Below are 12,806 nucleotides of genomic sequence, written 5' to 3'. Positions count from 1 at the left end.
CATCATCACAACGTTAGAATGTGTAACTACAGAAAAGTTTGGTATCCTCATTTTTTCTTTCAACCTTATTTTGCATAGTAATTTAAAACTCTAAAGGCAATTTAAACAACCTGAAAGGCCGCTTATCTTCGATTTAATTAGTTTTTACTTTGTCTCACATGAAGTGGTAACACATGTAAAAATTAACCAAGAAAAAAAAAAAAACTTGAGAGGATATAAAAGTTTAATTGCCACTTTACTTCTATCAAGTGGAAAATAATGGAGGTGCGGGGGATCGAACCCCGGGCCTTTCACATGCAAAGCGAACGCTCTACCACTGAGCTACACCCCCACACCTCTCTACCATTTTATTAGCTTTTTGAGCGAAGATACTTGTTCATAAAGCAGGTCTCGAAAACTGCGTGCAGAGCTCAAATATTTACTTAGCTGTTCTGCGTATAACACATATGATAGAGCTAGTAAAGTAAAGGATGACGTATACATTTATGAACTTATACACTCCTTGCACGAATAATTTAACTGAATTTCTCGAGAAAAGTTACTCTGTTGCAAATATCAGAATGATCGCCTTAAATTATTACATTTTAATCACAAAGATTATGAAGAGCTAAACATACGGAAGGAATGTTTAGAATTAGAATATACAGCAGAAAAAAAGAGCTCAGTCGAGACAAACTTTATTAATAATGCTTCGTAGAAGTGTAAGCATATATCTTGAACAAATATGTGCTAGCGAAATTAGCAAAATATTCAAAATTGAAGTCAAAGTAAGAGATACAAGTAGAAATGAGGATTACAGACACGCGTATCGAGTTCAGATGAAGCTCTCTTTTCTTATACAAACAATGTGAACTTTAAGTCAAATTTACTGCCGTTACTGTTGTGTCCTTTTATGGGAGAAAGAAAGAGAGGGAGTTGAGAGATTTAAATCTTGAAAACAATTCAAGTTCGTAGTTCTAAGGATAATTGCCAGTAAGGAGGACTTCTAAGTGATGTGCCCCTGTATTTGTGTCTTAAATACTTAAATATGGCAAAATAAACAAACTACTGGTAGTTTATGTGCGATATACAAATAAGAGCTCCACTTAATAACTTTCGATTCACAATGTAACGTCAGGACAAGAAGACTATAAAGCTTGACTGCGGAGAGATGGCGGATGACCTTGAAGTGGAGACATTATTTGTATCATTTGCTATTATTTTGTAATCGATAGGATCAGCGAGAACGCGCTTCTAATTCTGCCAATTACAAATGATGAAAATGATGTTCCCTCTTCAAGGCTATCCATCATCAATTTCCATTCGCAAGTTTTACCTTCTGTTCCTGAGCCAAAAGAGACAGCGTTGTGTTCAAATTCAGGTCTTAATTTTATATTATTCGAACTTACGTAGAACACATGGTGCGCTGTACACTAAAAACTTTTGTGCAACCTTACTCCACAAAATCGTTTCCTGCTTAGCTGCCTCCACTGCTCTGGAGTAACTTAACTGATGTATCTGGTGTAAGGTTACACATCACTTGGGGAAGGTTACACCATGGTAATGCAACTAGTGTAACATCTCACTCATTTCTGTGCAAGGTTTCACCAGTATTTTCTGTTCGCTTACAGAAAAATTGCTTGAAAGGTTACACTTTAGCAAAAATTAAACTTTCATCTGACTTTCTTGAACGATTTAGCAAGTTCATGCTTTTTCAACAACCAATGTACACCAATTATTTATTTACTTCAATGCACAAACATGACATGTTTATTGCACTAAGAGGGGAAATGACCTGAGTGCGGTCCGAACAGGCGAAGCGAGCCTCACAGAAAAAGCCGCTTTTTACCGCTCGACCACCAAGGACAGTTTTCGTTGAGCTAATAAGAGTTTACCTGCTCTGCGCCAATTCTAATCTTTACGCATGCACTTTGAATTCTACTGATACCATAGCGCAAGGTTCCTCCAAAAATTTGAGCATTTAAAAAAATAATGCTACACCCTTTAGAATTCGTATAACATCACACCCATTAATACTGGCAACCTAACACATTTTTTAACGAACAAATTCGAAATTTAAGAACCTAGGATAAGAAAATGGCTCTTACAGGTGTTATATATTGTCCACATACCTAATGGAGTAGTCATTTCGGTGTGTTCTGCTATATGGATATATGAGTACCAATAAAAAGTCTTTGTTTTATTTGGTAGTAGTTTAGGGTAGTTATTGAGGAATCTGGACTGCCACCGGGTTATCGAGTTCCGAGTTTTCGAAACTCTACAGCATTAAATACATTAAACCCTCATCAATCAGAACCGTAGTAAACCGAACTTTGCTGACTCCGGACATAAAAAAGTCGAGGTATCAAAAAAAAAAAAGTATTTTTGTAGGTCTGCGTTATGTAATGCATGTAACATACCATGCTTAATTTTATCTCTGGGAGATTTGTATTTCATTCCCTTTCAATTCAAAATACAAGTTTTACTGTATACAGTAGTTTGTTTATGTACCTTGGTTCAAAGTTATTTTGTTTAATACGGACTTTCATTAATACGGACGACCGGAATCCCCTATTGTTTCGGATTAAGGGTTCTACTGTACTCATGCCTTCTCATACTGGTTTTTTGTGTCCTTTCCAAACATGGATAACTATGGAAATCTTATTTTCTTTAAATGCTATATCTTTCCGTTTTAAAGCTCATGCACGTATTTCACATCAAGTAGATAGTTAGATATTAGAATAAATAAGTTATAAATTATGTTTTAATTTATTTAAATAAGCAAATAATTGAGATACCTTTCGCTTTTAGGGGTTGCCAAGTATAGTACTTTTGGTGTCCCCTACTTTTTGTCGACATTTAAAATTTCCCTCCCCTGTTTTTTCAGTTTCAACCTTAAATTTGATATATTTAAGGGCGAGGAAATTTTAAATGTCGTCGAAAAGTAGGGAAAACTGTACTTCTGACGTATGAATCCACTGCGACGCCAGTGGACACACTTCACTGCAATTCATTCAGGATCTGTTTGTTATTGTCTTCAAAACAAACACAACGTAGAGAAATACTCAGAGAAAATACTTTAGTTAGATATCTAAACACCTGGTACCCGATTCCAAAGTGGAAAGTTTTCTTCAAAAGCCATAGAAACATGAATGGAGGTATTCTGCCTCATTTAAATAAACTTGTTCCGAAGAGAGCAGATGGTAAGACTGATGGAAATCATTTCTCTTTCGCTAGAAGCTTGAAATTCGAAAAGAATTTCGAATTCGAAAGATATCGAAGCAGTTTAGGAAAAACCAACATTAGGTTTTTTTCGCCCAGAGCATGGAAGAAACTAAATAGGAATGAGTGTTTTATATTCATTTGGAAATGTAACTGATAAAAATAAAAATTCATTTATAATGAACTCAAAAAACCTTTTAATGTCAAAATCCATGCATCTTGAAACTATAATTAAGGTTTCTAATCTTAGTGATTTGAAAAAAAAAAATCCTTCTGAAATACAGGTCAATGTCAAGAGCTTACGAAAAAATAACTTTTATGACACATGAATTAAATTTCTCCAAGTTTTATTACACAAAAATGAAAATTCTTAGACGAAAATTAAAACATTTAAGGCTGATGAAATAAAATTCTTCTTTTGCAAAACACATTTAAATTATCAACTAATAATAATAAACCATTTTTCCATTTGAAAACATGAAACCATCTTTCCAGAAATACTTAAACCGTTAAATTCTTGAAAATATGTCTGCGTATTCTAAACTGGAAGATATAAGAAATTCACCATTTAGCTATAAACAATGCATTAAAACTGCGCATTCTAGTTTAAGGAATATTATACCATTTGTGGGAAAATCATCATAAATTGAATTGGGTAAGATATACAAACTATTTAAACAAGTTTATCATTTAATTCTAAAGTCGTTTTTTATTTGAATAATACTAAGTGGGACTTTTGGAAAGTAAGTTCCGTTTTGAAATAAAAGAAAGAACAAGCACAGATACTGCAAAGAAATTCCTCGCACACAAATACACCACCCTTATACGATCTTTCGATGTAGCTTCTGTGATTTTCCAGTCGTTTGTTATAGCGTGGCATGTATAGTCAACCATGAGAGAGAGGTAACACGTGCTTTCAGCTCGTCACCGCTGTTCTGCCGCTGACTGAACTGCAGTCATTGGCTGGCATAATCGGGCTGTCGGTCAATATTATGTGGTTTTGCTTTAGCACTGGCTTAAGGGTGGCAACTTTCTGCTCAATTGAAAGTCGTTAGGTTCGAGGTCAGGTTGGACAGAGGATGTTCCAAAACGTCCCAGCCAAAGCCCTGTAGGAGTCGCTTGGCTGGGACGTTTTCGACCATTTTCCATACAGCCACTGACCTCGTTTCCTTGCGACTTTTATTTGTTTCAGCATCTGAAGCTTTTCTTGGCGATCATAGGTGCTAAGCTAAAATAACATGTTACCTCCAGGAGGCAACATTCGGCGAAGAGGGTATACAAAATCTTGTAATACGCTGTGAGAAATGCCTTTAAAATCACGGGAGCTAAGTCGAAAAATAGCGTAAAGGAGGTTGATTTGTGTGCATAAAATTTCTTTACTGTATCTACACTTGTTCTTTTGTTATTTCAAAACAGAACTTACTTTCCGAAAGCCATTCGTATTATGAAATCTAACACAAAATTATTCCCATTTTCATTGATAAGAATTAGTGAAGGAAAATTTTACAACATCATGACAAAGTATCCGCATAATGCGAAGTAGGAGTCAAGGAGTCAAACTAATTTTGAGGTAAAAGTTTTGGAGTCCACGTAGGGAGTCAAAGGCTTTAAAATTCCAAGAGTCGAAGCCTGAATCGATCATTTTACCATTGAGTCTGTAACAGTGTTAGGGCTTCAGAGTTGGACTGAATTGAGTAGGAGTCGGAGTTGGAATTAGTCATTTTCCCCTTGCTTCTATAGCCATGGTTTTAACCTGTTTTACAGAACCTACTGTTAAATGTAATGCCAAGCATGTGAAATCAAAGTCATTCGATACATTCAAAAAAAAAAAAAAATACTGTAAAATGTGAAGAACCGAAAGAGGAGAGAATAGAAGAAACTGAGCATCGTGTTTGAAAAATAATTCTGATGGAAGCAGAGGCAATACGGAAACGGAATTAGAAAATGATATAAGACCAGTGTAAATGTACACTCACTGGCCAATGAATTAGAAACCTTAAAGAGAAATTTCTTGCCTTACTCGCGCTATGCAAGGGTCTGGAGGAAGTATCATGATATGGAGCATGTTCTGCTGGCATGTAAGTGGTGCCCTGGTATTCTTCGAGGGTAAACTAACAGCCATGCTATATCTAGATATACTGGATTAATACTAGATATACAGTCGAGCCCGCTTATTAGAATATCGGTTAAAAGAATATCCCGTTTAATATAATACATTTTCAATGTACCAAACCAATGTAATATGTTGTTTTGATCCTGGTTAATGGAATATCCCGTTTATTAGAATATTTTTTTGTGGAAAAATGGTTATTCCATTCAGCGGGTTCTACTGTACTAGATTAATTGCACCCTGCAATGTTGCATTTTTATCCCGATGGCGACGGATACTTCATGAACGATAATGCAACTATACATTGTGACAGAAGTGTTGAAAATTGGTTCGTTCAGTCTGAGTTCCAACACCTTCTCTGACTATACCATATAGCTCGGTTCTTAACCCCATAGAAAATGTGTGGGTTTTGATGGAAAGACGCATCTGATAGCACTCTACTCTTTCATTTAATTTACAAGATCTAAAATGCTGCATAACCAATGCATGGTATACTTTGGATATAAATGCACTCCAGAAACTTATATACTCGATGCCCAAACGACTCAGAGCAGTTATCCGTGCAAAAAGTGGTTTAATAAAGTATTAATCTTGGTTTCTAATTGAATGGGCAATGAGTGTAAGTGATTTGAATGGAAGAAATACTAGGCGGAATATACGTACGAAATTGCACTATAAAGAAAGAAATAGCAACTGTCCTGGTTTATTTTTAAATAAAAAGAAACAACATGCCAACAAGAAATACAAATTTTGGAAAAGATAATAACAGGAAAACACATGAAGTAAATGAGGAAATTGATCCGCATTCGAGGAAGAATAGAAATATAAAGATAAAATTTAGAAACGGTACTAATAAACCGACTCTCGCTAAAGCTGGGAGCGTAAAGTATAATTTCGGATGTCAAAAAAATATTTCTTATACGAATGAGAAAAATGGAAATGCATATCTCTTAAATTATATGAGTATATATATTTGGCTGTGGGCTTATTTCAACAATGAGAAAAGGCACGACATTCATAAACCTCCATCGCGACATAAATTGCACCTTCCGAAAACGTCTTTTAGCGACGGAAAGAATGAGCTTAATGAACAAATAACGTCTAAACAGTCTAAAAACAAAAGCCTTTCAGTGAATAGAAAATCTGATGACTCTCCAATTGACAAAGGCACGAGGGAATCAAGTCAAACAATGAATGTAAAGAGAAACAGAGGGGGGAGAGAACCTTATCGCCATTAAATTGGAACGGAGAAAGTAGAGAAAATCATTTGGGTCTTCAAGCCTTGGCAAAAAATCTGAATTGCAAATTTTCCAAGAAGATTCGTTCGATAAGAACTTCGAAGATTCAAAGATAGCAAAGGCAGCAGAAGAGCACTTAAAAACTAACATTAAGTCTCAGAAAGTGTGTAGAGGAAATGGTAGTTGCTTTGGATTAATAGTTTCAGTCATTAGCAGGGGTAACGTTCTTCAGAAAAAGAAAATTGACCATAAAAATGTTGGAAAGAAAAGAAGTTTTTGTGCTCATCCAATTGATACTGATAGTATTAAAAGCAAATTACTTCGTCTGAAAACTAAAACAGATGCAAGCACAGCAATCAATAATTCTCAAGATGCAAGCACAGTTATCAGTAAATCTAATAGTATCAATAAAATTGATACTCCCCCCAAAACTAACCCCCCAAACTACACCCCCCCCAAACTAACTTTTTATTCATCACCATGGAAATAGGCATCGCAATTTTAGAGCAACTACTTTAGCGATGTCATCAACGGTGATGAATGGTACATATTGAATCATATTATACAATATATTAAGCAAACAATTAAACAAAGAAATTTTAAAAATTATTTCTCTACTAAAACGCACTGTTGCGATATCCAACAAAAATATTACAAAGCATAAGCAAAAAAAATTGCCTTCATTTTAAGAGCCGTCTCGTTGCCGTCTGCAGCAAATAAATATTGGAAATAGAGTGAAATATTTTTTCTTTGCGCTTTTGAAATTGGAATTATTTTTAAGGCCAGACTCGTTGCCACCTGCAGAAAATAGATATTGGGGAAAAAATGCAAACTAGCTTTTCTTCATGTTTTAGAAATTGCCATTATTTTAATACTAGGTTCATTGTCGTCTACAACATTAAGCTTTGCTAATCAAGTAGAATAATTTGACTTGTTCAAACTTAAGAAAATTTCAAATAAAACAATTACGTTTTCGTGTTGTTGGTGTTATTTGTTTAAGTGAAAGAACCGTCTTTTTTCTGAACACATTTTAGAAAAGAGCCTTTAATAATAATAATAATAATAATAATAATTTTAAAAAAATACCATTAAGAAAAACAAAAGACATTTAGCGACTTTTTTTTAGTTGTATTAAAGTCTGATTCCTTACATTAGTGTCAAATTAGTGAGTAGAGCAAAAATTGTTAAGGATAAACTACATTAAAACTATATAACAAATAATTATTACAAAAACAAATAAATCGATAAACAAATAAATACACAAGTAAATGATTAAAATACCAATAAAAAATTAATTAAAAGTATACTAAGCAAATAGATTGTTTTAGAAACGGCAAACTTTGGGAGTAGGTAAAGCTCATGGAGAAGCCTAAAATCGAAGAGTTTATTATTAATATTCGTTCTATTAAATAATTCTTGACGTGAAATCAATATTTTTTTCACTTTTAAGTCATTTTCGAATTGATGGTAGCTCAGCATCATTTTAGCATTGGAACATCATGGGTTTAATTTTTCAGCAGGGCATATTTTCTTACTGGCAATATAATGACATTTAACGCCGTAAACTCTCTTGTTGTTTTCAGACTATTGTTTTCGTGAGATTTTTTAAATAGCATTTAGCTATCGTTACAGATTATGAATCAAGGTTGGATGCAATGACTAATGAGAAACATTGCAAAAATGATTGATTTGAGTTTTTGTTTTAAAGATCGGTGCAACAGTCACTTAAAGTTTCAAATAAACCTTTTTATCATTCACTTTGATTTGTGTATAGGTTTTGGTGTTCGACCTTTCATCTTTCGCGGGACCCTTTGAATTTACTGTTCTCTTGAAGAAACTCTTAGATTCAAGAGCAGAAAAAAATGTTGTCTAAAGCTTTTCCCAACTCAAATTTACAAAATTAATAGTGTTCCTTTATTTTATTAAACAGTTTAGTAAGCTAATGAATGCTGACGTAATTAATGTGTTTTTTCTTTTTGAAATGTATTTTATAAATAATGAATTTAAAAGAAATTAATTAAAAAAATAAACTGCTCATTCAGTAATATATTTTTTTTGAGCTAATCATCTTTAAGAATTCGACCTTTTATAAAAGTTAAAATTTTACAAAAAATATTTGATGCTTGGTTATTCATATATCATTATTTGTGGAACTCCTGTCGAAATTCCAAGGAACCCTAAATTTCAGGGGGCCCCAGATTGAAGACCTTTGGATTAGTGAAATGGTTCTGGCCTTCATTAGTTGATAATAATTTATATATTTGAATTTCCAGAAATATAAAGCCTAATAAAGTGAGAGCGCTTTGATGTCATTTTCATGATAACTAACACATCTTTTTTCATCAGTCAAGTCCATTTTCCTTTGGAAATAGATACACCATATAACTAAAAGTATTAGGACACTTTCAAATATTCACATTTTTACCGATTTCTCGAGAAATAAGAGACCAATTGTTCTGTAATTTTTGTCACATACATAATATGCTTCAGCTATCATTTTCCAATCAAATTAAATTACCCATGCATTTAGGGGAGCAGAAACAAATTAAGGATTTTGATCATCCTTTATCGTAAATAGCTGGGATTAAGGTATAAATTTCAAAAATAGGTTTAACTCTAGAAACCCAGCAAAATGTGAATTTTTGAAACTGTCCAAATACTTTTGGTCATATAGTGTATTTAACTACTCGAGAAGAATACAGGAATTATTAGGGTATTAAAAGATCACGGTTCCAAAGTCGATTTTGTTACTTAGAACTGGAACTAAGCCTTGCTGAACCCCCGTGGGTAAGTCTATTGTTGTCTCTACTCTATTACGAAAGAATATAGATCTGATAGAAGGGTAATAATCAAGTTATTAATTTGTTACAGGAAGGAAGCAGACAAGAAGGAATTTGTTATAGAAGAATAGGATAGTAAATTCAATAAAATCTTTATAGAAGAATTGCATGTTACTCATAAATTGCTTAATTTCTCAAAGGTTTTTAATTCTAGGTTATATTCTCACTTGTTGAAAAAAAATGCCTTTTTTTTTTGAAGGTTTAATTAAAATCGCCTGAACAGCTTTTTTTATTAAAAGAAAAAATGTCAGTGTGGTTTCTCAAACTAAACAAACTCTAAAAAATCGCTTGAATAGGGGAGAGTGTTGTACCTTGGGACACTGCTAATTTCTAAGAATCTATTTCTAGTAACCATGTTTTTATAATTGCTAGTAGTAACCTTCACCACTAAATGATGCCATAGTAAAAATCAGCATCAAATGAGTAGAATTGGCGATTTTGTGAGAGAAAGAAAATTTCATGACTCCAAAAGTAAATATTTCCTTTATTTTTATTTCATTTTCGGTCTTAGTATTTGTAAATTTTATGAACTGAATTTTATTTTGATACAAAAGAGAAGTATTTTTAATAATTTGCTCATGAGAAAATAATGAAAGTGCATCTAGATTGACTATCATGCTGGTTTTTCTTAAACCACGTGGTGATTGTAGCTTGGGACAGCCAAACATTTTGTGCCTTAGGACACGCTTCAATGTGCAACCTATGCATGGTTCTTAAGAATAAAGATATGTTTAGGAACATGGAACAACGTTCTAATCTTATGTAGTCTTTTAAACACTCTTTTAATGTTAAATAATAATTCATAATTCATTATTCATATAATTCATTATTAAATATTCATGTTTTAATTCACTACCATAAAAAAAAATATATTTTTTTTTGTTCTCTGGTGCAAAATTGGTTCAAGTATATGGCTGTGTTCTGAATCATGGCGACTTTCTCATAGTACGATGAGATGAATCCCAATTTACAATAGGATGCTGTACCTTGGGACAGCTTGGAACTTTAACTTTATAAAAATGGCTGGCAACATTTTATTTTCAAAAGATCTGAATTTAAAAAAAACACGACATATAAGTATGTTATGTATTTTAATGTGACTTTTAGATTTTAAATTTGATTCAAATAATTGAAGTTAAAAATTAAAATACGAAAAGTGTCCCAAGATACAACACTTTCCCCTAAGCATACCTGCTAGACGAACCGGTGGCAAAACCAGCAGTTAAAAAAAATATGATAAAGGAGAAGGTTTATGGTAATAATTATAGTATATAACAAAAAAATACGCTAGGACAGGCAAGGGTTCTGGTGCGTTTCGCACCTTACCCCCCCCCCTCCAATTTCGTCCGAGAGCAAAAACAGCATATAAATTACTTTAACAGCATAACATAGTTGGTTTTGTGGGAGTTCTATCTTTGACTTCCATTCTGCAAAAATTATGCAAACATGTTCTTTTCTTCTAGATCTTGATTTTTCAATACATTTTACATTCTTTAGAATCAGCCTAGTTTCGTTCATTTTTGATTTTTCAAACTGCTTGATTTTTCAATAGTCTCTGCTAAAAAGATTTTTAAGCACTTTTATTTTACTGGCCTGATTGTCAAGGAAAATCCGAAGCCTGCTTTTGCTTATATCTCAGCAACTAGACCACTTAGAGACTTCTGGATTTCACTAAATGATTTGCTTAATTTTAAGGTACAACATTTCGCTTAAAAAATCAATTCTAAAATAAAATAATTATTTTGGTTAGGATGGAAAACAGCAAGTTTCATGTAATTTCTCCATTAAATGTTTAAATATAAAACATTGTTACTAATTTCGTTGCCTTACAACCGCAATATTCATACTAATTTATATAAAAGTTTTCAATCAAGACTTCTCTGGAGCAAGCATGAAATTTATCCACTATCTCATGCTTTCTTAAGGTTTTTATCCTCATCTATGCCAATAATCGAAAATGTGGCTAAATAAAGACACGTATTAGGATCTTTATCACGAGTAACTTGTGTGTTGTGAAATATAAATTAGTTTTGTAAACCTTTAATATTTAAATGGTTCCAATTAAATTAGCACAGAAACGAATCATAGAGGGGAACAAGGCTTTAGTGCCAAATGCGTTAAGTTTTAGACATGTATATAGTTTTTTCCCCTTTTAGTATAAAGCAGTTATATGAAAAAAAAGAGGTGAAATTTTGTGATAGTAACATTATTCTATTTCTGAAATACATTTACACTAAAAAGAATAAAAAAGCAGATTTTTTTGAAAAACACTATGCACTTTTCATAATGCACTCAAAAGGACAAAAAAACTTTTCTGAGTCAGAAAGGGTAATATTTAAGTATTCCTGTAATTTTCAATTATTCCAAGAAAATGACTCCACAAACGAAGAAAAGTGCGGCTCAAATCATTTTAAACATAACTTTCCCAGAAAAATATGCATGTTTCAACATTCAAATTTATGACAGAAAGTTAGATAATGATAAGAAATTCTTTCTCTGACTTGAGCCGCACTTTTCTTCGTTTGTGGAGTTTTTTTCTTGGAACAATTGAAAATAACAGGAATGCTTAAATGTTGTCCTTTCTGACCCAGAAAAGGTATTTTGGGTGCATTTGAAAAGTGCTTAGTTTAAAAAAAAATAAAAATTCTGTTGTTTCAAAGTTCAGCTGTTATTTTTTAAAAATTAGTTTTGGATTTTTTAAGTTATTTATAAGTAATTGTACATAAAACTAGTTTCATGTGCAATTTTTGAGGATAATTGCAAATTCAATTCTGGTTCTTCTTAAACCTTGAAAGGACTACTGTAAATGAAGTTCAGGTAGGCGAACACTAATTTTTGAAAAAAAAAATCGATGTTGAGAGTTTGAAAAATTTAGAGAGCCCCAATATTCTTCTTTTTAAATCCGCAAAAATATCTTAAGCGTCAAATTATTGAGAGAACTATGAAGCATTTAATGAGCTGAAATGCGTTGCTCTGAATTGGAATTTGTTTTCTTTTTTGCTTTTCTCATAACCACATTTTCAAAGTTTTTATTTACGGCAACAGCTCTAGCAAAAAAACTTTATCCTTTCGAAACTTTTCAAAAGTGATAACTGACTTTATTTCTGTGATATACACCTCCAAAAAGCTAACGTACATGCAACATGTTGTTTTCAAATAATGGTCAATTAAAGGCAGGGGGCAAAACTCTCGTATTTCGAGAGAAATTTTTTCGAAATTAGTTACAAAACACGTTTTTAGAAACTCATTTCGAGTTTGGAGGAGCATATCATTTTCTTGCATCTAACAAAGAGTAAGACACAAAAGGTTTTATAAATTATGGAAAAGGGAACATGTTGGAAGTGTTATTGAAACTGTATTTTTTTGAAGAAAAAAAATGCATTAGAAAAAAAAAAGAAAAAAGAAAAAAAAACTTAA

The 12,806-nt window shown here is 32.7% G+C and overlaps 1 non-coding gene across 1 annotated transcript; it reads right to left on the bottom strand.

The window, feature by feature from the left end:
- Positions 1 to 259: 259 nt before the first annotated feature.
- Positions 260 to 331, bottom strand: Trnaa-ugc (transfer RNA alanine (anticodon UGC)). Its single transcript has one exon. It is a non-coding gene; the product is annotated as a tRNA-Ala (tRNA).
- Positions 332 to 12,806: the final 12,475 nt, after the last annotated feature.

The sequence above is a fragment of the Uloborus diversus genome, chromosome 2, assembly GCF_026930045.1.
Source record: "Uloborus diversus isolate 005 chromosome 2, Udiv.v.3.1, whole genome shotgun sequence".
Lineage (NCBI taxonomy): Eukaryota > Metazoa > Arthropoda > Arachnida > Araneae > Uloboridae > Uloborus > Uloborus diversus.
Note: the sequence above shows the minus strand (reverse complement) of the source record. Positions and strands in the feature narration are given on the sequence as shown.